We start from the raw sequence: 22766 nt of genomic DNA on the forward strand, positions 1-22766 counted from the left end.
AGTGTTCTAGTCTTTGGTGGTACAGATCCTTATTAGTTGTTAGTGATGTCTTTGTATTAATGCTCAAGTTTTGGGTCATATGTATGTTTTGGGGTATAGCAAGCATTTCAAAGCTTGAGTAACAGTTACACAGCTATGTAGTATAGATCCCATTTCTTAGTTCATATAAATGCAAAGAAACAAATTGTTAACCTGGGCCATATCAGTTCTTAAACATAGAAAATTATTTGCCACTGTATTTAACTATTATAAGTCATTTTTCATTTTTACGTAGTTTGGAACTAGATCTTTTTACCTGTTTAATAAAAATGCAACAATAAGTCCTTGTTTATATTCTCATTTATTTTCACAAATTAAGATGAAAGCATCAAATATTTTGGTCTGGGATAATCCTGATGAGAAGGTGCCAAGAACTCTGATCTTACCTGTGAGGCTTGTCATTGTTCTGTCTTTAACCCTTACTGAAAAACCCAATCTTCATGGCTCACCGTAATTTGGAATATATTCCTTTTTCACCAAGCTATACTGTCTGTCTTTTCAAGGTTTCTATGCCTAACTGTTCTACTGGTTGTGTTAGCTTTTGAATGCCTCCTCTCTAAGCTTATGATCAAATATCAGCAGCTTCACAATGTGCTATTTTTCACATTTAGTGTTTATATTACATTATTGCAACCTTAAATCACCTCAGTATCTTCCTGGACACTTTTTTTTTCTTACCAGGATAGAGTGACACCCTAATTTACTTACCAGTTCCCTTACCCTGATTTGAAGATAAGTATTTTAAATCTTTTCTGATTTTGATTTATTCTTTCTGTCATGCTATAACTTTGGAATGTTTTGCAGTTTACGTTTAAGAAGGCTTATTTTAAAAAGCCAGTGGAAATTTCCAGCTTAAAAAAAAATCTAACTACTGGTCTAATAACTGCTTTGCAGGAAGAAAGAAATATGAAACAGAACCGCAGACATTCTGGATGTCAGCCTGTGAAATTTTCCACTATTTCCCATAATAACATGCAGGCATGCTTATATTGCTGGATTCAGTGCCACTGCCATTGCGCTGTGAGTGGAATTTGAAGCTACTCTATCAATGATAGAATGGCATCTGGCCAGCTTTTAGAGAGCAGTGCATAAATTCACACACTATACTGTATGTTTGTTTCATCTCTGCCTGAGTAGTGTGGCTATAACACTGAACTTGCAAAGTTATTAAAAATCTTGATTTCAAAATTTCTGTTCTAGGCGAATTTTGATTTTTAAATGTTCAGTAGGTATATTACACTTCTGAGAATACAGATTTATAAAATTCTTTTAGTCACAATACTTGTAAAATTTTATTTTAGAGGATTTTATACTCTGTTGAAGAATGCTCAGGAAATTAAAAGTTTAAAAAATTTTCTGGAGCTCAGTATTTGGTGTGATTCAAGAAAGAGTTTAGTCTTTATTTCAGGTTCCTTTTAATCTTTCAAAGAACCAAGGAGGCCTTACATTAAAACTAGTAATCGTGTTTTTACTTTGGTATTTCAAATTTAAAGGCTCACAGTTACATTATACTCTTTTCCTAGTGAGGAAGCCCAGGTTGCCCAGTTCTATGAACTGGCGAAGCTGAATGACGAGGAGTAAATTGCAGATGCACTGTAATTGCCCATTTCTGCCTTGTTTTCACCTCTTTCATGGCAAATGCCTAATAGTGGTATTAAGGAATGAAATTAAAAAATTCAGATTTTGTGAATTTAAACTCACTTCTCCAGTGGGGAATTTGAACATTCAAAGTGATGCAACAGATGTACATACATATCTTTGTATGTTTTAAGACTTGTAAGTCACATTTTGGAAATAAAGACATATGACATGTATCTTTTTCAGAACTGTTGGCTCTTAGGTTTGAACGGGAACAACTTTGTGACATAACAGGGGCCCCCGCCCCGACCTGTGGCCTGCTGCTCTACCTGATGCTGTCTCTCCCTTCCTGCTGACCTCTCCTGTGTCTCTAACCCTTCTCCTGTCCTCTTCATGCACTTCCTCTTCTCAGCCCCCATTCCATCTCTGGCTATTCGATCCCTTTCCTCTCAGCCTAAATTTTCTTCTGGCCCATACCTTTTTTCCCTTTGTCAACTTTCCATCCTTCAGGTCTGTCACTTTTTCTAATTGCTCACTGTTAACCAAGTATTTTCTTTATCTTTGGAAGGCTTCTTTGCTCCTAGCTTCTCTGCTTCTGTCAGATTGATTTTCTTTTAGTTTTTGAACCATCAAACACACACATCCTCACACTTTCCCAAATCCTTGAACTCTTATTTCTGCCTTCATGTTTCAATTTATTTTACAGAGATTTATTGAGTGCTAGCCATGTGTTGGGCTTTTCCTTAGATGTTCAGGATATACTAGTGATCAGAATGTCTTGGGGGGAAAGAGGATGCATAAGGGGACTGGAAGCTGGGGTGTATGTTGTGTTATGGGGCTTGCATTTTAGATGGATAGTCATGGTAACCTTCTCTGAGAAAGTGAGCAGAGTCCAGGAAGTAAGCCTTGTGAGTATTAGTAGAGTGGGGAGCACGGGTGTGGAGGGAGCAGCTAGCGGGAAGGCCCTTTGGCAGGAGAGTGTTCTTGGTGTACTTGAGGAAGGGGCGGTGGCGGCGTGCCAGAGCACTGTGAGCTAAGGAGTACTAGTCAGAGACGATCGAGAGGTAACAGTGGGCCTTGCAGGCAGTGGTAACGCTTTGAGCAAAGTGGGAAACCGCTGCAGGTGTTCTATTTTTTGGTATTCCAGAAAGATCTTGTGAGCATTGTTCACCCCCTTCCACTGCTTTTTTTTTTTTTTAAAGCATTTCGTTTTTTAAATTATTAAAGTAATTTTATGTGGAAAATACAGAAAAATACAAAGGAGAAAGCTTTATCAAAGAACAAATATAGATTACCAGTATACCTCATCATCCGTTATTGAAGGTTTTGTGTGTCTCTTCCCACTTGTTTTTCTTTGCTTGTGGGTGCATGCACGCCCCCCCCCCCCTCGCCCACCATGCACCCGTGCCTCCTGCACGGTGGGGTTTTAGTGGAGAGCAAATAAACTGAGTTAGGCTTTAGAGAGATGCCTCCAGCTGCTTTGTGAAAAGTAACCTATAAGAGAGCAAGAGGTAGGGAGACCTCTTAAGGGGTGTTCCAGTAGTTCAGGTCCCAGGAAAAGTAGCTTGGACTTCAGTGGTGGCAGAGGAGGTGATAGGAAGTGATCAGATTCTGCATATATTCAAAGAGAAAGCCAGTGAATTTTGCAATGGATTCAGGGTGGGGCCTGGTGAGGGAGGAGGGGAAGAATCAGGGGTGACTCAAAAGTTTTTGGCTTAAGCTACTGGGGACCTTTGGTTTCATTTTTCTTTCTTGTCAAACTGCCCATCCAAGGTTCAGTTCTGGCTTCTTTATTATGTGTTTTTCTTGTTCATTTGAACTCATGATTACTTCTTTCACCAAGCCTCTAGTCTGCTCTGCCCAGCTTGGCACTTGGAATACACCACAGGATGCTATATATAACAAATTGTTTCATTAGAACTAGTCTTCCTAACTAGGTAGTGAGCATCCTTTTACTGGATTGTGCTGAATTTATGCAGTGTGCTCTGAGACTAATAACTTTCTGAGTACTTTGTGGGCGTTCAGTAAATGTTGTTTAATTGTAGACTCCTCAGGCTTGAGAGCAGGATAGGAGGAACACCTTAAAGTAAGTGCCTGCTTTAGCTGTACTGTGGCATACGGGCATCTGCCCCACCCCTCCCCCTCCCCTTTTTATTTTCCTTTTTACTTCTAACATCTGTTCTGGCTTTTTTCCTTTTTCCCAAACCTTTACTTGAATAATGTATGTGAAAGTCCCTCAGTTGTGTCCGACTCTTTGCAACCCCACGGACTACACAGTTCATGGAATTCTCCAGGCCATGATACTGGAGTGGGTAGCCATTCTCTTCTCCAAGGGATCTTCCCAACCCAGGACTTGAACCCAGGTCTACACATTGCAGGTGGATCCTTTACCAGCTGAGCCACCAGGGAAGCTGTTACTTAAATAAGGGGGTAGGGGGGGAAGTTTGGATGCCCTGCTTTGTTTCCAGGACTTCATTTTGTGTTTCTGCTAAGATTTTTCTCTAAAGAAAATGTAAGCAGTGTAGTGTTGTCTAGGAAGTATTGTGTTTTAGTGTCTGTCTCAGTTGGCTTAGCTTTTTCAATTTTGGAGACAATCTGTTAACTCATTTGTGCTTTTGGCTTTTCCTTCTTGTGTCACGGAAAATAAAATATGAACTCTCTGAAGGCTTGGTAGTTATTTTGTTCACTGCTAGATCATTAGTGCTGAGAATGGTGGCAGGCATGTAGTTGGTATTCAGATATTGAATGAATTTAGAGTAACAGTAGCAACAGTTCCTATTTATTGAGCATATACTATACACCAAAGTGCTAGGTGCTTTGAATGGATTAGGGGGCATGTACATCTTACTGCTGAATGAATTTCCGATCCACATGTTGGTGTTTGAATGAGTTATGACGGAGGAAGGACAGATGCCAGTTGTTACCAGATTTAATCAAGTTTAGGTTGCCATGATATACAGTGCATTATTTTACCTACCAGTATATAAGAAAAGGTAAAGCTGCCAACTGTGGGATGTGGTCAATAGCACACTCTAATTTCAAAGGTGTAAAAACAGGAAAAAAAAAATCTTAAGAATTTCTATTGTAAATCAACTATACCTGACTTTAAAAAAGTGAAAAAAATCTAAGAATCTTTAAGGCATACCAGCTGTAATACTCAACATTGGATTTTATATAAACTCTCATTTAATGATCATAGAGTTAGGTAGGCATTATTATTCTTATTTTAGAGATGAAGAAGCTGAAATTTATGGGATATGTTCATAGGTTCTCAAGCTACAGGATCCAGATTGAGGCCATGGCCTTTTTACCACCCCACATTGCTTCAGGAGTCAGGGCAGCAGAACAGTGCATTGGCCTGTCAGCTCTGGCTGGAAGGTTCTTACTTGGCCTGGCTTTAAATACTTTCTTAATGTGACTGATTTTTTTTTTAAATAAATAAAAACTTTGTATTTAACAAGTGCCAGCTACTCTGTATTTTTGAAAGTGAAAGACGTTCAGTTGTGCTCGACTCTTTGCGACCCCATAGACTGTACAGTCCATGGAATTCTCCAGGGCAGAATACTGGAGTGGGTCGACTTTCCCTTCTCCAGGGGATCATCCCGACCCAGGGATTGAACCCAGGTCTTCTGCATTGCAGGAGGATTCTTTACCAGCTGAGTTATCAGGGAAGCCCTGTTTGTATTTTTATATGGATACAAAACGATATAAGGCCTTATCTCTTTCTCTCAAGGAATTTATTTACAGTCTATTTGGGGAGATGAAAAATAAACAAGAAAGTTAGATAAGCAGAGAAGATTTAAATAACATTTCAGAAAATAAGGAAAGAGGTTTAACAAGGCAGTGCAGGATTAATTGCTAAATAAATTATACAAATAATTGCTTTTTTAGTTCAGAGGAAGGGGAGATGGCTTGAGGCTGGAGTAATCCAGGGAAGAATTTAAATGAATTCCTGGGAGATAGTTTTAGTTAGTGAGATTATTTATTTACTTTAAAATTGTATTAATGTTTGTTACAAATGGAATTCTGGACTATGGAACATGAAGAACTTTGGTACATTAAGTTTTTTCTGTCTATATGAGAGCAAAGGAACTGCCTGCCATAGAAAAGTACAAGACATTATGTGGTATCAAGTAGACAGGCAGAATACTTAAGAAGGGCCTTTGGGTGAAAAAGAAGGAACTCCCGAATGCCTTGCGTGCCATGCCCCTCTTACCACATTTTTACAATCAGTTACACTTTCTTAACTATCACGGAGGTGCTTTCTGTGGCTCTTAGAGTTCGTGATGAACTTCTGAATGTTGGAAGTGAGCGTTGACGTTCTCTGTGTTATTCATATGTCTTGTGTTTTGAAATAGGAGCTCTTAGTTAAAGACTTACAGCACATAAAGAATAGTCTACTATGTTTCTGGAGGATATGATTGGCAGTGTTTCTGGTTACATTCCTGAATCAGACATGGAACTCGACATTAGATTGTAGAGTGTGTTATTACTTGTTTTACAGACTAGTCAAAAGCAAAACAATAAAGGCTTGGAAAGCAAGAGAACTCTGTTTTGGATCTTGTTGGTAGTCTTGGCGATTTTATTTAACCTTCCTCGTTAGGTCACATGTAAGGTTCTTTCCCTATTTTTTAAAGAACATTTTTTTCTTACTTTTTGTATAATTAGTAATATATATACATGGCTAACAAAATTCAGACTTTTCCAAAGCATATGAAGGTTTCTTTCACTTTCTTTTGTTTCCTAATTGCTTTCTCAGAGGCAGTCACTGTTACATTTCCTTTTGTATGTGTTTACAAACATATCTGTGTATCTTTAGAATTTACATATTTGCTATAAGCACATGGAGTAGCATTGTTTTGTACCTAGTACAAAAAAAACCACATTGTTTTGTACCTAGTTATGTTTAACATTACATTTTGAAAATGGTTTCATATCAGCGCATGCAGATCTAGTTGTTTTGTTAAAGTAGACTATCATTTTTATAATTAATGGATATGTTGCATATAACAACAGAGTGCTATGGTGAGTTTTCTAGTATACATTTTATTAAAATTTATATCTGCATCTTGAATATCAGGGGTGAGATTAAACACTGTGCCTCACCTCCTAAATGTTTACAGGGCATTTGTATTTTCTTATTCTATAAACTCTTGTCTGCTTTTCTTGAGGTTATTTGAAGTTTTTATTTTAATATAATAAAATAAATTTCGTATATTATAAAAAGCATTTGCCTTTGAAAAATACCTGTTGCAAATACTTCACTGCCTTTTTAAATAGTAATTGTCCTTTTTGCAGATAAATATTGCTTCATTTTATACTAAAATGTCCTCTTTTCCAATATTTTTCCTTAAATTCTTCATAGTCAATTTGTATATTTTTATACAAAATGAAATTATGCTTTTTAATACATTTTGTATGTAATATACCTAATTTTACTGTGGTAAAGTATACATAACAAGAAATTTACCACTTTTAAGTGTACGATTGAATAGTATTAAGTACCTCGACAGTGTTGTACAACCATTATCACTATGCATTTCTAAAACTTTTTCATCCCAAATAGATCTAATATATATTTAGGTAGTAATTTCAGTTTATGACTTAATAACTGCCTCTCATATTTAAAAGGATACATGTGTGCTCTTTTCAGCCTGGAGACACAGAACTCTATTTCCTTGCTTGCAGGAGAGATTTTGAGTAAGAGGCACAGCTATAATTGGGAGAAAGTCTCCTGTGCTTTGAGGATTCTGTTCTGATTCTAGTCACCAGGTTAGGTTATCATTTTCTTGATCCACTTTTAGTGAAACTGCTTTTCTGGGGCCTTCCTTAGTGGCTCAGTGGTAAAACCCACCTGCCAGTGCAGGAGATGCAGGTTAGATTCCTGGTCTGGGAAGATCCCACGTGAGCAGCTAAGCCTGTTTGCCACAACTCCTAAGCCTGTGCTCTGGAGCCCTCAAGCTGCAGCCACTGGGCCCGTGTGCTGCGACTGCTGAAGCCCACACAGCCTAGAGCCATGCTCTGCACCAAGGAAGCCACCACAGTGAGAAGCCCGTGGGCTGCAACTGGAGAAAAACCCCACGCGGCAGTGAAGACCTGGCACAGCTGAAAATAGATAAAACAAACAAACAAAAAGGACTTAAAAAAAATGCTTTGTATTTTGGAAAATTTCAAACATTAAAAAAAGTAGAATGGTATAGTATTTCCAATGTACTTATCACTCAGGTTTACCAATTATCAGTTTATGGCCCATCTTGTTTCATTTATATCTCCAGTTACTGATACTTTCTTCCTCCACATTATTTTGAAGCAAATACCAGGCATCATACGATTTCCTTGAGAATCTGTAAAAGATAAGAACCCTTTCAAATCCCATCCCCCCCAACCCCACATAACACAGTTCCATGTAGAAAAACTAAAGTAATTCCTTTAGCAGCACCAAATACACAGTCACTATTCAATTTTCTAGTTCTTCCTGTTGCTTCTCCTTTAAAAAAAAAAATCTGGCTCAGATCCAAGCAAGATTCACACATTGCAGTTTGGTTGGTATGTATTTTACGTACTTTTTAAAGTATTGGTTGCTTCACCTCTCTTCTTTTGAATTTTTTTTTTTCTATAGAATTTCTTGTTGCCTAGATTTTGCTGAGTATATCCTTGTTGTTGTTCTTGTTGTATTAGTCGCTCAGTTGTATCGACTCTCTGAGATCTCATGCACTGTAGCCCGCTAGGCTCCTCTGTCCTTGGAATTCTTCAGGCAAGAATTCTGGAGTGGGTTGCCTTTTCCTCTTCCGGGGGGTCTTCCCTGACCCAGGGATCGAGCCTTCTTCTCGGGCATTACAGGCAGGTTCTGTACTGTCTCAGCCACCAGGGAAGCCCTGAGTATGCTGCTGAGTCGCTTCAGTCATGTCCGACTCTGTGCGACCCCATAGACGACAGCCCACCAGGCTCCCCCGTCCCTGGGATTCTCCAGGCAAGAACGCTGGAGTGGGTTGCCATTTCCTTCTCCAATGCATGAAAGTGAAAAGTGAAAGTGAAGTCGCTCAGTCATGCCCGACTCTTTGCGACCCCATGGACTGCAGCCCACCAGGCTCCCCCGTCCATGGGATTTTCCAGGCAAGAGTACTGGAGTAGGGTGCCATTGCCTTATGTTATTTAAATTGTTTCTCTGTATTTTTCTTTTTTAATATAAATTGGTAGATGGCTGTCAAGATTTGATCAGATTAAGATTCAGTTATTTTGGGCAAGTTCATTAGTTATCTATTGCTGGGTAACAAAAGAATGCCAGTTTTAGCGATTTAGAACATTTATTATCTTACATAGTTTCTGAAGGTGAGCAGTCTGGGAGTGGCTTAGCTGCGTGGTTCTAGCGTCAAGTCTCTCATGGGTCGCAGTGAAGCTGTCACCCAGGGCTGCAGTCATCTGAAGGTTTGACTGGGGCTGGAAGCTCTGCTTTCAGGATGGCTTACTCCTATGGCTGTTGTCAGAGGTCTGTTTTTTGCCTATCCTCAAGGCACTCTGGACTTCCTCAAGGACTTCCCTGGTGACTCAGACGGTAAAGCATCTGTCTGCAATGCAGGAGACCTGGGTTTGATCCCTGGGTCGGGAAGATTCCCTGGAGAAGGAAATGGCAACTCACTCCAGTACTCTTGCCTGGAGCTTGGTGCAGGCTACTGTCCACGGGGTTGCAAAGAGTTGGGCATGACTGAGCGACTTCATGTTCTTTCACTTTCAAGGCACTCTGCCAGAGCAAGTGATCAGGGAGAGACGGAGATAGGGAGGAAAAAAGCTGCAGTGCCCTTTATGAGCCCAGAATTGACGTGCTGTCAGTTCTGCTCTATTCTTTTGGTCCTGCACACCAGCCCTGATGCCATGTGGGAAGGGGCTACTTAAGGGTATGAATTTTAGGAGATGGCTATCACCAGGGAAAATTTTGAAGACTGGTTATTGTAGTGAGATGACTATTTATGTGGTGTGGTTTATTAGGACACACACGATGTTTACTTCTCTTTGTAATACTTGATATTATTGATCAGTACGCTTCATCTGCTAATTTATTAGGTATTGCAAATGCTAATACTGTCATACTCTTACAGTTCATGTAGGAAAGGCAGGATGTTTGGCTCTTTTTCTTTCAGTTCAGTTAAGTCACTCAGTCGTGTCCGACTCTTGGCGACCCCATGAACCACAGCACTCCAGGCTTCCCTGTCCATCACCAACTCCTGGAGTCCACCCAAACTCATGTACATTGAGTCGGTGATGTCATCCAACCATCTCATTCTCTGTTGTCCCCTTCTCCTCCTGCCCTCAATCTTTCCCGGCATCAGAGTCTTTTCAAGTGAGTCAGCTCTTCGCATCAGGTGGCCAAAGTATTGGAGTTTCAGCTTCAGCATCAGTCCTTCCAATGAACACCCACCCAGGACTGATCTCCTTTAGGATGGACTGGTTGGATCTCCTTGTAGTCCAAGGGACTCTCAAGAGTCTTCTGCAACACCAAAAGCATCAATTCAAAAGTTCAAAAGCATCAATTCTTCGGCACTCAGCTTTCCTTATAGTCCAACTCTCACATCCATACATGACTACTGGAAAAACCGTAGCCTTGACTAGACGGACCTTTGTTGACAAAGTAGTGTCTCTGCTTTTGAATATGCTATCTAGGTTGGTCATAACTTTTCTTCCAAGGAGTAAGTGTCTTTAATTTCATGGCTGCAACCACTATTGGCAGTGATTTTGGAGCCCCCCCAAAAAATAAAGTCTGCCACTGTTTCCCCATCTGTTTGCCATGAAGTGATGGGACCAGATGCCATGATCTTAGTTTTCTGAATGTTGAGCTTTAAGTCAGCTTTTTCACTCTCCTTTTTCACTTTCATCAAGAGGCTCTTTAGTTCCTCTTTGCTTTCTGTCATAAGAGTGGTATCATCTTCATGTCTGAGGTTATTGATAGTTCTCCCAGCAGTCTTGATTCCAGCTTGTGCTTCATCCAGCCCAGCGTTTCTCATGATGTACTCTGCATAAAAGTTAAATGAGCAGGGTGACAATATATAACCTTGACGTACTCCTTTCAGGATTGGAATCAGTCCGTTGTTCCATGTCTGGTTCTAACTGTTGCTTCTTAACCTCCGTACATATTTCTCAGGAGGCAGTTAAGGTGGTCTGATATTCCCATCTCTTTCAGAATTTTCCAGTTTGTTGTGATCAACCCAGTCATAGGCTTTAGCATGATCAGTGAAGCAGAGGTAGATGTTTTTCTGGAATTCTCTAGCTCTTTCTATGTTCTAATGGAGGTTGGCATTATAGAAAAAGCGTTGTCAAAGCATACAGTTATTGTAACATGTTCCTTGTAACATCAGTCTTTTATAAGTAAATATATATTTAATTTCCACTAATTTCACTATTTTTATGCTGCTATGAACCTTCCAGTAATTAGAGTTGTCTGACATTTCATTCTCAAATAAATTCCCCAGGGTTAACTATGGCAGCAGGATTATTTGAGTTCTGCTATGTTTAAAAGTTTGCTGATAGTACTTCTTGCAAGCTGGTTTGGCTGATTGTAAACAACTTTCTAGGGTGTGTGTCATTCCATTGTCCTCTGGCGTAGAGCATTGCTGTTACAGTCTGAGGTGAGTCTGGTTTTCTTTCTAAGTGACTTAGTTTTTTTTGTCTTTGCCTGAATGTCCAAAGGCTCTCTTTCATAGTGCTGTTATGTATTGGTATTGGTTATTCTGACTCATTTTTTTTTTCCAGTAAGTAAATCCTTTCAATACGTAGTTTTAAGCCCCCTCTACTCTCCTTTTTCTCTCAGCATTAGGATAGATTTCTTGACTTGCAGGTTGTTTTTCTTTTTCCTTTTGTTTCTGTTGTTCTGCTGCCTTGGCTTTCTTCTTTCAGGTATACACTATACATATGTTGGGTCTTTGTCAACTGTTATGTGAGATAAGCCTTTCTTCTTTTTGTAGACTTTTATATTCACCTGTCTTCTCAAATCTTCCATTTGGGTTTCTAATAAAACCTTAAAGTCAACCTGTCTAAAATTGAACTTTTGTGACCTTCCCTTCTAAATTCCCTTTAAGAAGCCTTCCATGTCTCCTTTGTTGGTAATTTGATTCTTTCAGTTGGGCTGGACAAAAACCTGAGCTCCTTTTTCTCTCACTTCCATATATTTAGTCACTGAGTCGTGTCTTACTCTTTGAGACCCCATGGACCAGGCAAGAATACTGGAGCAGTTTGCCATTTCCTACTCCAGGGATCTTCCTGACTCAGGGATCGAACCCGAGTCTCCTTTGTCTCCTGCACTGAAGGTGAATTCTTTATCACTGAGCCACTGGGGTTCTGTCTATTAATAACATAACAGTTGGACAGATATTTTAAAATCCTAAGTGATTTGGCATTTATCTCCTTATTCTGCAGAGGTTTTCTAATTTCATTTAGTAAGAAAGTCCTTCCTTGGTGTATGATGCCCTCTGCCCTTTGCTCCTGATAGATCTCAATTTTCACCTTTCCTTCCTCTCTCTCTCTTTTCCTCACTCTTGGTTCAGTACTGTTCTTCATCAAATGGGGCTTAGTATTGCCTCTGGGTGTGCCGTCTTTGGGGAATGCTTTTTCACTCTGTTTGACTAACTTTGTTATCTCTGCATGTCTCAAATCTCACCCTCCTAGTGAGGCCTATTCTCACCACCCTATTTAATACTGGAACCTTGCCCCTCATAGCACTGATCTTTTAACATACCATGTAATTTACTTATTTATTGTGTTTAAAGGTGATATGCCTTTCCCTGATAAAATATAAGTTCCACAAGGACAGGGATCTTAGATAAAGTGCGTGGCATATGGTAGATGTTCATTATTCATTTGTTGAGTGAATAAATATGCTCTGTATTTCCTTGAAAGGAGGATATCCTTCTCAAACTCTTCTCCTGCCCCTGTCTGTGGCATGGTGTTTTTATGGGGCATAGTCTATCTTTCATCTTCAAACTCCATGGGACTATATTAGGGAAGTCCCTGGTCTCTGTTGGTTTCATTTTAGCTCTTGGTCTGTTTAGGCTAGAACTGGTTCTAGAAATCCATTCAGGATGGACGTTCACTTTCAGTTTGTTTAAAGGTAGGGTGATCTGTTAATATGAAGAATCCCTGAGCAGTAGTTAACCATTTATTGTATGTACAAGGGAATTTCTTTTTAGTTTTTTAGCCAGCCTAATAATTCACTATCTTTTACTGAATTTTCAGTCACAGTTTGAGGAAGGGGTTGGTAGCTAGCTATAGGCATTTGTTAATATGCAGTTGAAAATTGCTTTATTAAAAAGTGTATATGCATTATTATGTCTTCCCAGTGTCTCCGTATTTTGTTTCAGCAAATTAAGAAAATTACAGTAGTCCAGAAAATACTGTTATCATGACAGTTTCTTGAGTGGTCTCCCCAAGAAAGGCTACTCTGATATCAGGTACAGATACAAAGTGTAGGATATATAGGATATAGCAATGAGGTCTTTAATTGTAGAGCATGATAAAATCAACTAGTGTTACAAAGGGTCTCAAAAAAATGCAATTTGGTGAGGTTTTAAAAAATTATTAGTTATTATTGAAAGCATTTGTTAAATATTCCTTTTCTCAATTTGGATTGGATATAATGCATAAAAAATTCAATGACATTATAAAAACATTTCTTATGAAGTTAATACCTGTTCTCTGTAGGTGATAGTAAATTAAAATGTTAAAAAAAAGAAACAATCCAGGAAAGATCATTTTGGTGTATACTTTTTCAGTCTTTATCTATGAATACACAGTACATAAGAAATGAAAATGAGGTCATATTATATGTTACAATATATTGTGAACATTTAAAAAGGCTTAGTGTTTCATTATGTGGATATAACTTATTCACTTTTCTGATGTTGCCCACTTAGGTTATCTTTATATTCTATTATAAAATTACATTGCAGTGAAAGTTTCTCATTACTTGTCTTATTCAGCTTAAGTGAAACCTTTGTGGATGTTTAAGTAATTATCCTTAAGAAATTTTTATCTTTTTCAAATTATTTTAAAATTGTATGTGAAATTAAAAAAAATTGTATGTGAAATTAAAATTTTGCAGTAACCTTAAATGAAAAGAGGACAGACTTTTGGCAGTCACTTAGATTACAAATACTAGTTAAGATAAAATTCTTTAGAACTATAATTTACCATTTGCAGTAATGAGTTCTGATTACGGTCATCTTTTTGGTAAGTAAAACATTGGAATGAAGTATGCTTTAGGAGATCTGGAGCGTCCCCTCCGAAGACCCGCCCCCTGTGCGGTGGAGGCCAATGGGCTAGGGCGACAGTTGTGACGGTTGGATTTTGAAGGAACCAATGAGTGCTTGGAGCAGAGAGTTTAAGTCGTCCAAGTCCTCACTGCTAAAGCCGGTCTGGGATCGGAACCTGCTCTAAACTGACGACGTTCCCATGGCCCAGTTCGTGTTCGAGAGTGACTTGCACTCGCTGCTGCAGCTGGATACACCCATCCCCAATGCACCCCCCTCCGCCCCGCGCGCTGGCAGCGCAAACCGATCCCGCAGCGCCGGCAGGACCCCAGGCCAACTCCCGGCAAATCCAGCTCCAAGCTTCAGAGCACTCCCAGCAAACCTGGCGGTGACCACTATATCCCCCATCACAGCGCTTCCCAGATGGAGGTGGCTAGCTTCCTCCTGAGCAAGGAGAACCAGCCCAACACAGTGAGACTCCCACCAAGAAGGAACATCAGAAAGCATGGGCTTTGAATCTGAACGGTTTTGACATGGAGGAAGCCAAGATCCTTCGGCTCAGTGGAAAACCACAAAATGCCCCAGAGGGTTACCAGAACAGACTAAAAGTACTCTATAGCCAGAAGGCCACTCCGGGCTCCAGCAGGAAGACCTGCCGTTACATTCCTTCCCTGCCAGACCGCATCCTGGATGCCCCTGAAATCCGGAATGACTACTACCCGAACCTTGTGGATTGGAGCCCTGGGAATGTACTGGCTGTGGCTTTGGACAACAGTGTATCCTTGTGGAGTGCTAGGACTGGTGACATTTTGCAGCTGCTGCAGATGGAGCAGCCTGGAGACTATATATCTTCTGTGGGCCGGATCAAAGAGGGCAACTGCCTGGCTGTGGCACCAGCAGTGCCGAAGTGCAGCTATGGGATGTGAAACAGCAGAAACGGCCTCGAAACAGGACCAGTCATTCTGCCTGAGTGGGCTCCCTCTGTTGGAATGGCTGTATCCTGTCCAGGGGCTCACGCTTGGCCACATCCACCACCATGATGTTCCGGTAGCAGAACACCATGTGGCCACACTGCGTGGCCCCAGCCGGGAAGTGTGTGGGTTGCGCTGGGCCCCGGATGGACGGCATTTAGCCAGTGGCGGCAGTGACAGCTTGGTCAGCGTGTGGCCTAGTGCTCCTGGAGAGGGCGGATGGGTTCTTCTGCAGACCTTCACCCAGCATCAAGGGGCTGCAAGGATGTAGCTTGGTGTCCCTGGTAGTCCAACATCCTGGCAACTGGCGGGGGCACAAGTGATGGACACGTTCGTATCTGGAGCGTCTGCTCTGGGGCCTGAGTGCTGTGGATGCCTATTCCCAGGTGTGCTCCATCCTCTGGTCTCCCCACTACAAGGAGCTCATCTCAGGCCACGGCTTTGCCCAGAACCAGCTGGTTATTTGGAAGTAGCCAACCATGGCCAAGGTGGCTAAGCTGGAAGGTCACACGGCCCGGGTGCTCCTGACCATGAGCCCAGATGGGGCTACAGTGGCATCCGCAGCAGCAGATGAGATCCTGCGACTGTGGCGCTGCTTTGAGCTGGACCCTGCCCGGTGACAGGAGTGGGAGGCCAGTGTAGCCAAAAGCAGCCTCATCCACCAAGGCATCCGCTGAGGACCAACTCCTCACAGTGTTTTGTGAGGTTTGTGTTTTGTTTTGTTTTGTTTTTCACTTTTCTAATAAAGTCATGTATGTCTGCCTCAAAAAAAAAAAATGCTTTAGGTGAATAACCAATGTACCTTCAACCAACTACAGGGATTTTTTTTTTTTTTTAAAGTACTTGAGACAGTGCTTAAATAGGTATTTATATTAAGAAGTGTAAGAGAAGAAGCCCACCATAACTTCCCCCCTAATGCATTGTTAATTTAGGCAAAAATTGGTACTGTGTGCTTCCTGCCTCCTATATGTACGTCTTCAAAAACTCTTGTATGGTACTATGAATAACTTACTATTTGTTTTAAAATATGTAAATATTTAAGTAAAATAAATTAAGTATTTACATATTTGTTTTAAAATATAGACTTTGACAAAGTTTCAAAAGTTTCCAATTTTATTTAAAGTTTATTTTATGCATATTGTTAACACTAAGGAAAACTATTTTCTGATTTTTTGTAAGGAGTAGTATGTTTTTTAAAATGGTGCACATTTAAGAGAAATTTAAGCAATATAAAAGTATATGTGTAGAAGCTAGCACTAACAGTTTTATATGTATCTTACTACATACCTGTGTAGACTTTTAATATATATTAGAAATAAGGGATTTTTGCATGCTGTTCTGTAATCTTTTATTATTCCCACTACGGTGATGAACATCTTTCCAGGTTAATAAGTTGAAATCAGTATTATTTTTATGGCTTATTCTATGCATTTGACATCTCCCCCCCTGCTTTCCATATATGCACCATCCTTTAAAATATCCATCCTTTGCTGATAAAATGTTCAGTTCAGTTCAGTTCATTTGCTTAGTCATGTCTGACTCTGCGCACCCATAGACTGCAGCACACCAGGCTTCTCTGTCCATCACCAACTCCTGGAGCTTGCTCAAACTCAGTGTCCATTGAGTTGGTGATGCCATCCAATCATCTCTTCCTCTGTCGTCCCCTTCTCCTCCTGCCCCCAGTCCCTCCAAGCATCAGGGTCTTTTCCAATGAGTCAGCTCTTCACATGAGGTGGCCAAAGTATTGGAGTTTCAGCATCAGTTCAGCATTAGTCCTTCTAATGAATATTCAAGGCTGATTCCCTTTAGGATTGACTGGTTTGATCTCCTTGCAGTCCAAGGGACTCTCAAGAGTCTTTTCCAACAGCACAGCTCGAAAGCATCAATTCTTTGGCATTCAGCTTTCTTTATGGTCCAGCTCTCATATCAATACATTCAGTTCAGTCACTCAGTTGTGTCCAACTCTTTGCGAGCCCATGAACTGCAGCATGCCAGGCCTCCCTGTCCATCACCAACTCCCGGAGTTTACCCAAACTCATGTCCATTGAGTTGGTGATGCCATCCAACCATCTCATCCTCTGTTGTCCCCTTCTCCTGCCCTCAGTCTTTCCCAGCATTAGGGTCTTTTCCAGTGAGTCAGCTCTTTGCATCAGGTGGCCAATGTATTGGAGTTTCAGCTTCAACATCAGTCCTTCCAATGAACACCCAGGACTGATCTCCTTTAGGATGAACTAGTTGGATCTTCTTGCATTCCAAGGGACTCGCAAGAGTCTTCTCCAACACCACAGTTCAGAAGCATCAATTCTTTGGTGCTCAACTTTCTTTACAGTCCAGCTCTCACATCCATACATGACTACTAGAAAAACCATAGCTTTGACTAGATGGACCTTTATTGGCAAAGTAATGTCTCTGCTTTTTAATATGCTGTCTCGGTTGGTCATAGCTTTTCTTCCAAGGAGCAAGTGTCTTTTAATTTCATGGCTACAGTCAGCATCTGCTGTGATTTTTAACTCCAAGAAAATAAAGTCTGTCACTGTTTCCATTGTTTCCCCATCTGTTTGCCGTGAAGTGATGGGACCAGATGCCATGATCTTCATTTTTTGTGTGTTGAGTTTTAAGCCAGCTTTTTCACTCTCCTCTTTCATCAAGAGGCCCTTTTGTTCCTCTTCACTTTCTACAAAGGAGTGGTGTCATCTGCATATCTGAGGTAATCGATATTTCTCCCGGCAATCTCGATTTCAGCCTGGGGTTCATCCAGCCCAACATTTTGCATGATGTACTCTGCATAGTAGTTAGATAATCAGAGTGACAGTATACAGCCTTGATGTACTCTTTTCCCAATTTGGAGCCAGTCCGTTGTTCCATGTTCAGTTCTAACTGTTGCTTCTTGATCTGCATACATATTTCTCAAGAGGCAGGTGAGGTGGTCTTGTATTCCCATCTTTTGAAGAATTTTCCACAGTTTGTTGTGATCCACACAATCAAAGGCTTTAACGTAGTCAATGAAGCAAAAGTAGGTGTTTTTCTGGAATTCTCTTGCATTTTCTGTGATCCAGTGGCTGTTGACAATTTGATCTCTGGTTCCTCTACCTTTTCTAAATCCAGCTTGAACATCTGGAAGTCCTCAGTTCACTGAGAAGCCTAGCATGGAGAATTTTGAGCGTTACTTTTTAGGTTATTTCTAAGTTTATGCTTTAAATACTTTGTTAATTTCTTAACTAAACAAAGCTAAGACTTATAGTTCGCTTTGTGTTTAAAAATTTCTCCCTCTCAGGACTTCCCTGGCGGTCTAGTGGTTAGGATACTGAGCTTCCACTGCAGAGGGCAGAGTTCAGTTCCCGGTCATGGAAGGAAGATCACGCATGCCCTGTGGTGTGGCCATAAAAGGGGGGAAAAATACTTCTCGGCCTCACCTTTTTTTTTAATTGAAAATATCTTAGGGAGTTCATTTGAAGTAAAAAGAAAAAAAGCAGGGAAGAAAGTGAAAAGTGAATTAATTATCTTTGGCTGTGAATGATTTAAATATTTCTGCCATTTTAGTTAAGGTATACAGTATATTGATTACTAACTGATGGCAGAGCATGTCCAATAGATTATTTTTCGATAGGTTTCTCTTAAAAAGTTAAATGTATTTTAAAAATAAGATTAAATTTTAAAACATTTAACCTGTTAGTTGATAAGTGTGTTTCCATGTTAAAATAGAGGTAATCAGGTAGTGGTTTTCTTGTCATATATTGTGGAATATAGCCTATCTAAGTGAATATTCTGTATCTTGTGTCTGAGTTCTTTTGGTGTTTTGTATAGGAGAGAAATGTACCTTTCCTCTTTAAAAATCTTGTATTAAATCAGTAAGGAGACAATTTAAAGTGATGGAACAGTTTTTCTTTACATTGCAGTTGTAGTTGGAAATAGTCTTGCCGTTTTGGGAACTTTCAAATCCTGCATTTTAATTTTAATCTAGATGTCTATCTGTGCATACAAAACAGTTTTCTTGTTTTTGAAATTTGACTTTAAAATTGCTTGATGTGGATTAACAGAGCACTGGTATATAAGATACTTAGTTCTCCCTCTCCCTTTTACTTCTTAAGAAAAGATGCAATAGGAACTAGGTTTTTGAGTGAATATTTAGCCAGGTTTATAGTGTTTTGATGTTGTGTTAGCTTCTGCTGTGAGGTAGGTTATATAGCAAGGAATAAACATAACTGAAGTTAATAAAAGTCACTTTGACATGTTATTTTGGTGTATTGATATTTTTGTCCTGTTGCTAGCCTCATGTGGGAGGGTATACTTTAAAAAATGAATGTAAGTGTATATATGTATATATACATGTATTTAATTCACACATATATTTATATAAGTATGCACAAGTACGTAATTCACTGAGGATTACTGACAAGTTTTAGATCATTTAAACTTTACCTGTGAGCTGATAAATGTGTTTTCTTTTTCATTGTTTATTTTATTACTTATTTGTTTATTTTGGCTGCGCTGGGTCTTTGTTTGCTGCTCAGGAGCTGTTCTGTAGCTGTGGCGAGTGGGGACTACTCTTCCTTGTAGTGGTGCGGGCTTCTTATTGCAGTGGCTTCGGTTGTTGAGCACAGGCTCTAGGCTCGCCAGCTTTGGTGGTAGCGCACGGACTTAGTTGCCCTCTGGCGTGTGAAATCTTCCTGGAGCACGGATCAAACCTGTGTCCCTTGCATTGGCAGGCTGATTCTTAACCACTGGACCACCAGGGAAGTTCAGTAAATGTGTTTTTGTGTTAAAGATAAGAGAGGAGTGTTTACTGGTGTGTATCTTGCTAATATACACTAATGCACATTAAATGATGACATTCCAGAGAAAGTATTTGGTCCTCTTTTTGAGGTTCACGCTTCAAAATTTCATAAATATTCAGAGTATCAAGATGCTTCTCTGCATGTTGATCTCCTGATTTATGTTGGTCAGTTGGAGCTGTTAAAATTCACTTGCACATAGTGTTTTGATATGGGTTTGGATTTTACTAGGGTCCATGAAGACTTCCCAAGGGATATATGAGCACAAATAATTTTAAGAAACTTTTTAATATGAAATTTCAAACACAAAAAACTAGGGAGAATACTGTAATGAGTTCTCATGAAACTATCTCCTGGCTTTAGCAGTTAGTAACTCATGGCCAGTTTTTATTCATACTCCTTTTTTCTCCTATATTATGTTGAAGCAAGTCCTAAATAACATACTAGTCTATCATAAAAATTTTCATAAATGTCTTAAAACATAAGGACTATTAAAAAAATTCTCACCTTAAATTTTTTAAAATATCAAATATCTAGGGATGTTCAGGTATTCAGTTGCTTGAAAAATAACTGTTTTATACTTTATTTGGATCAGATGCACATATTGTGGTTTGTTGTTTTTCGTTTTTATTTTGCGCTGTACTGTGTCGCTTGTGGGATCTTCGTTTCCCAGCCAGGGATAGAGCCCATGCCTTGAGCAGTGAAAGCGCAGAGTCCTAACCACTGGGCTGCCAGGGACTTCCACCCTCTTTCGTGTCTCTCCTAATTTAGCGCTCCTGCTGTTTCCCTCTCTCTTTCCCTTGCAGTTTATTTGTTGGAAAAACTGAGATTATGTCTTGGAAAACTTTCCATTTTGCATTTGATTGGTGTCATTTAGTACATTCTTCTGTCCTCTGTGTTTTCTATAACGTGTGAGGCTTTAAAGACTTCAGTTTGCAGGTTTGTAAACTTTTGTTCTCTTAAATTCTTAAGTTGGTCTGCTTGAGAATGATTTTGTAGGGTCTTTTGCTCCAGATGTCTCCTTTTACGATTGTTCTTCTAACTGCCAGAAGAAAGGAATAACTTTTTACTGTGTTGCATTGACACTAGATGTTAGCCAAAAAAAGGAAAAATCTGGGGTTTGAAACACACGGTTAACAACATGTATTGGTGTCAGGATTTAGAAAAGTGAAGGACTCCAGTGGCTGGGTAACAAGTGGTCTGTCAGGTGCTTTTGAATCTATTTTCATCAGAATCAAAATAGAAGGGAAGGTTAATCAAACTGCTCTCTGGGAAATAATGAACAAATAATTTTTGATAGTTCACTGAGCTTTTTGTCATGTAACTAAGATTGGATTGAAAGAATTGCGCGACACTACTTTCCCATAATTTCTTCCACTTAATTATCTGTTCATGTCAGCAAGTTTTATTTATAATTTTACAAACAAAATGTATAAATTGACAAATGCTGCTACAATTTATGAATATTATTCATTGTGATATCTGAATGTATGAGGTGGGGTATGGAGAAGAACCCCTGATTCTGTATCTTAGCAGATTCACTTACAATGAAAAATGTACTTTTTACATGTATTTTATCAAAATTTGTAATACGCTTATATTTTGAACATCAACATCCTAATAATGATGGTAGTAATAATTCAAAATAAAATGTGTTTTCAGCACTTAAAGCCTGTGATCAGATGGAATTCAATTTTCAGTTTATATATCCTTTTGTTACAGAGATGGAATGATCAATAAAATACTTTCAGGCATAAAATAATATCCCATTATGATCAAATACTGTGAGAGAAGAGGAATGAGAATTTGTATTTGAGGAGAAAGGGACAGTTATAAAATTTCTTGTTTGTGAGGGATGATATTAATTCAGATTCCTCTGAATACTTAAGAGTGATCTAACAGTTTATTAAAATGCTAATACTTACTTTGGAAATTACTGATTTGTAACTAGTTAAGCTGATGAAAAATTTAAATGTCAACTTACAAATATTCTGGGTTACATAGTTTTACAAAATATCTTTGGTAGGTACATGAGCAGAAAGTTTAAAGTCCTTTGGTGCCCACTTACGTCAGGCTCTGTGCTTACTGTGTTGGTGATGAGCCAGAATAACACTTCGGTCATTTTAAGGAGTGGACTCTCTAGAAAACCTGCATCTATGTCTGAAGCAAAGACACATAACTTTATATATATGAAAACTCTAAATGCAAAGAAGCCTGCATTCCTCCCCACCCCATTCTTAGCAGACAAACAGCGGGTTCTTTAGTTTTATATGTAGGATTACAGTTTCCTGTTTTGTATTTGGAGTTTTTAAATCAACCCTGCCCCGTGTTTTCCTTGTCAAAGTGCAGGTAGGAAAAGAAAGGATTGTATTAAAAGAAAATTAGAATAGTGATGATTCTGTTGAAAAATTTAAACTGCACTAAAAAAATAAAAATCATTTGTTCGTATCTCAGCAGTTTATTTTGCCCATATAGGAAACATGAAAGAAGAAATTTTACGTGGCTTAATATTTCATCATTAAGATAATTTAATGTGTATAGTCCCCCCTTCATGAAGAATAAATAAATAGAAGGGCTAAAAAAGAAAGGTTGATGTATAAACATTTTTTAAACTGATTTCTTCCTTTTTTTTTTGACTTGAAGGAAGCTCTGTTTCCCTAGGTTTTAAATGCTCATGCTCCAGGTTGGTCCTTTCACTGATTTTTTTCTCCCCCCCCTTTTATTTTTTGACTTGAAGGAAGCTCTGTTTCCCTAGGTTTTAAATCCTCATGCTCCAGGTTGGTCCTTTCACTGAGGATGAGGCACTTTGGTGGTAGTGTTGCCATGGTGACTGCTTTCCAAGTGCTGCCTCAAGGTCACTCATCACTCATAGTCCTGAATACTTGGATTTTGTTAAAGAAAAAAATATCAATACTCAGTGGATAAAAAATGAAGTTAATTATCACATTGCATTATTCAGTCAAACCTAGGAAAATTATACTAAACCATGTTTTGGGTTGACAGCATTGATAAGCTATATTTTCTTTGAATATTGCCTTTTAAACTGTCATGTTGGAAGGCTAATGGTATATTTATAAATTACCCATAGCCTTGTATTGTAATAATTTGATCATATTTCATTTGTGAACCCTCCCCCCTTTTTAGATGAAACAACTTAATTTTATTGCTTTATG

General features: G+C 39.3%; 1 protein-coding gene and 1 pseudogene across 7 annotated transcripts in view; both read left to right on the top strand.

Annotated features, from left to right (window-relative positions):
- NCOA3 (nuclear receptor coactivator 3) overlaps positions 1-22766 on the top strand; it is a 129444-nt gene that overhangs the window by 14908 nt on the left and 91770 nt on the right. The gene's annotated exons all lie outside the window — the stretch shown is intronic.
- LOC138417219 (cell division cycle protein 20 homolog pseudogene) lies at positions 14053-15598 on the top strand (annotated as a pseudogene).

Source organism: Ovis canadensis, chromosome 13 (genome assembly GCF_042477335.2).
Source record: "Ovis canadensis isolate MfBH-ARS-UI-01 breed Bighorn chromosome 13, ARS-UI_OviCan_v2, whole genome shotgun sequence".
Classification (NCBI taxonomy): Eukaryota; Metazoa; Chordata; class Mammalia; order Artiodactyla; family Bovidae; genus Ovis; species Ovis canadensis.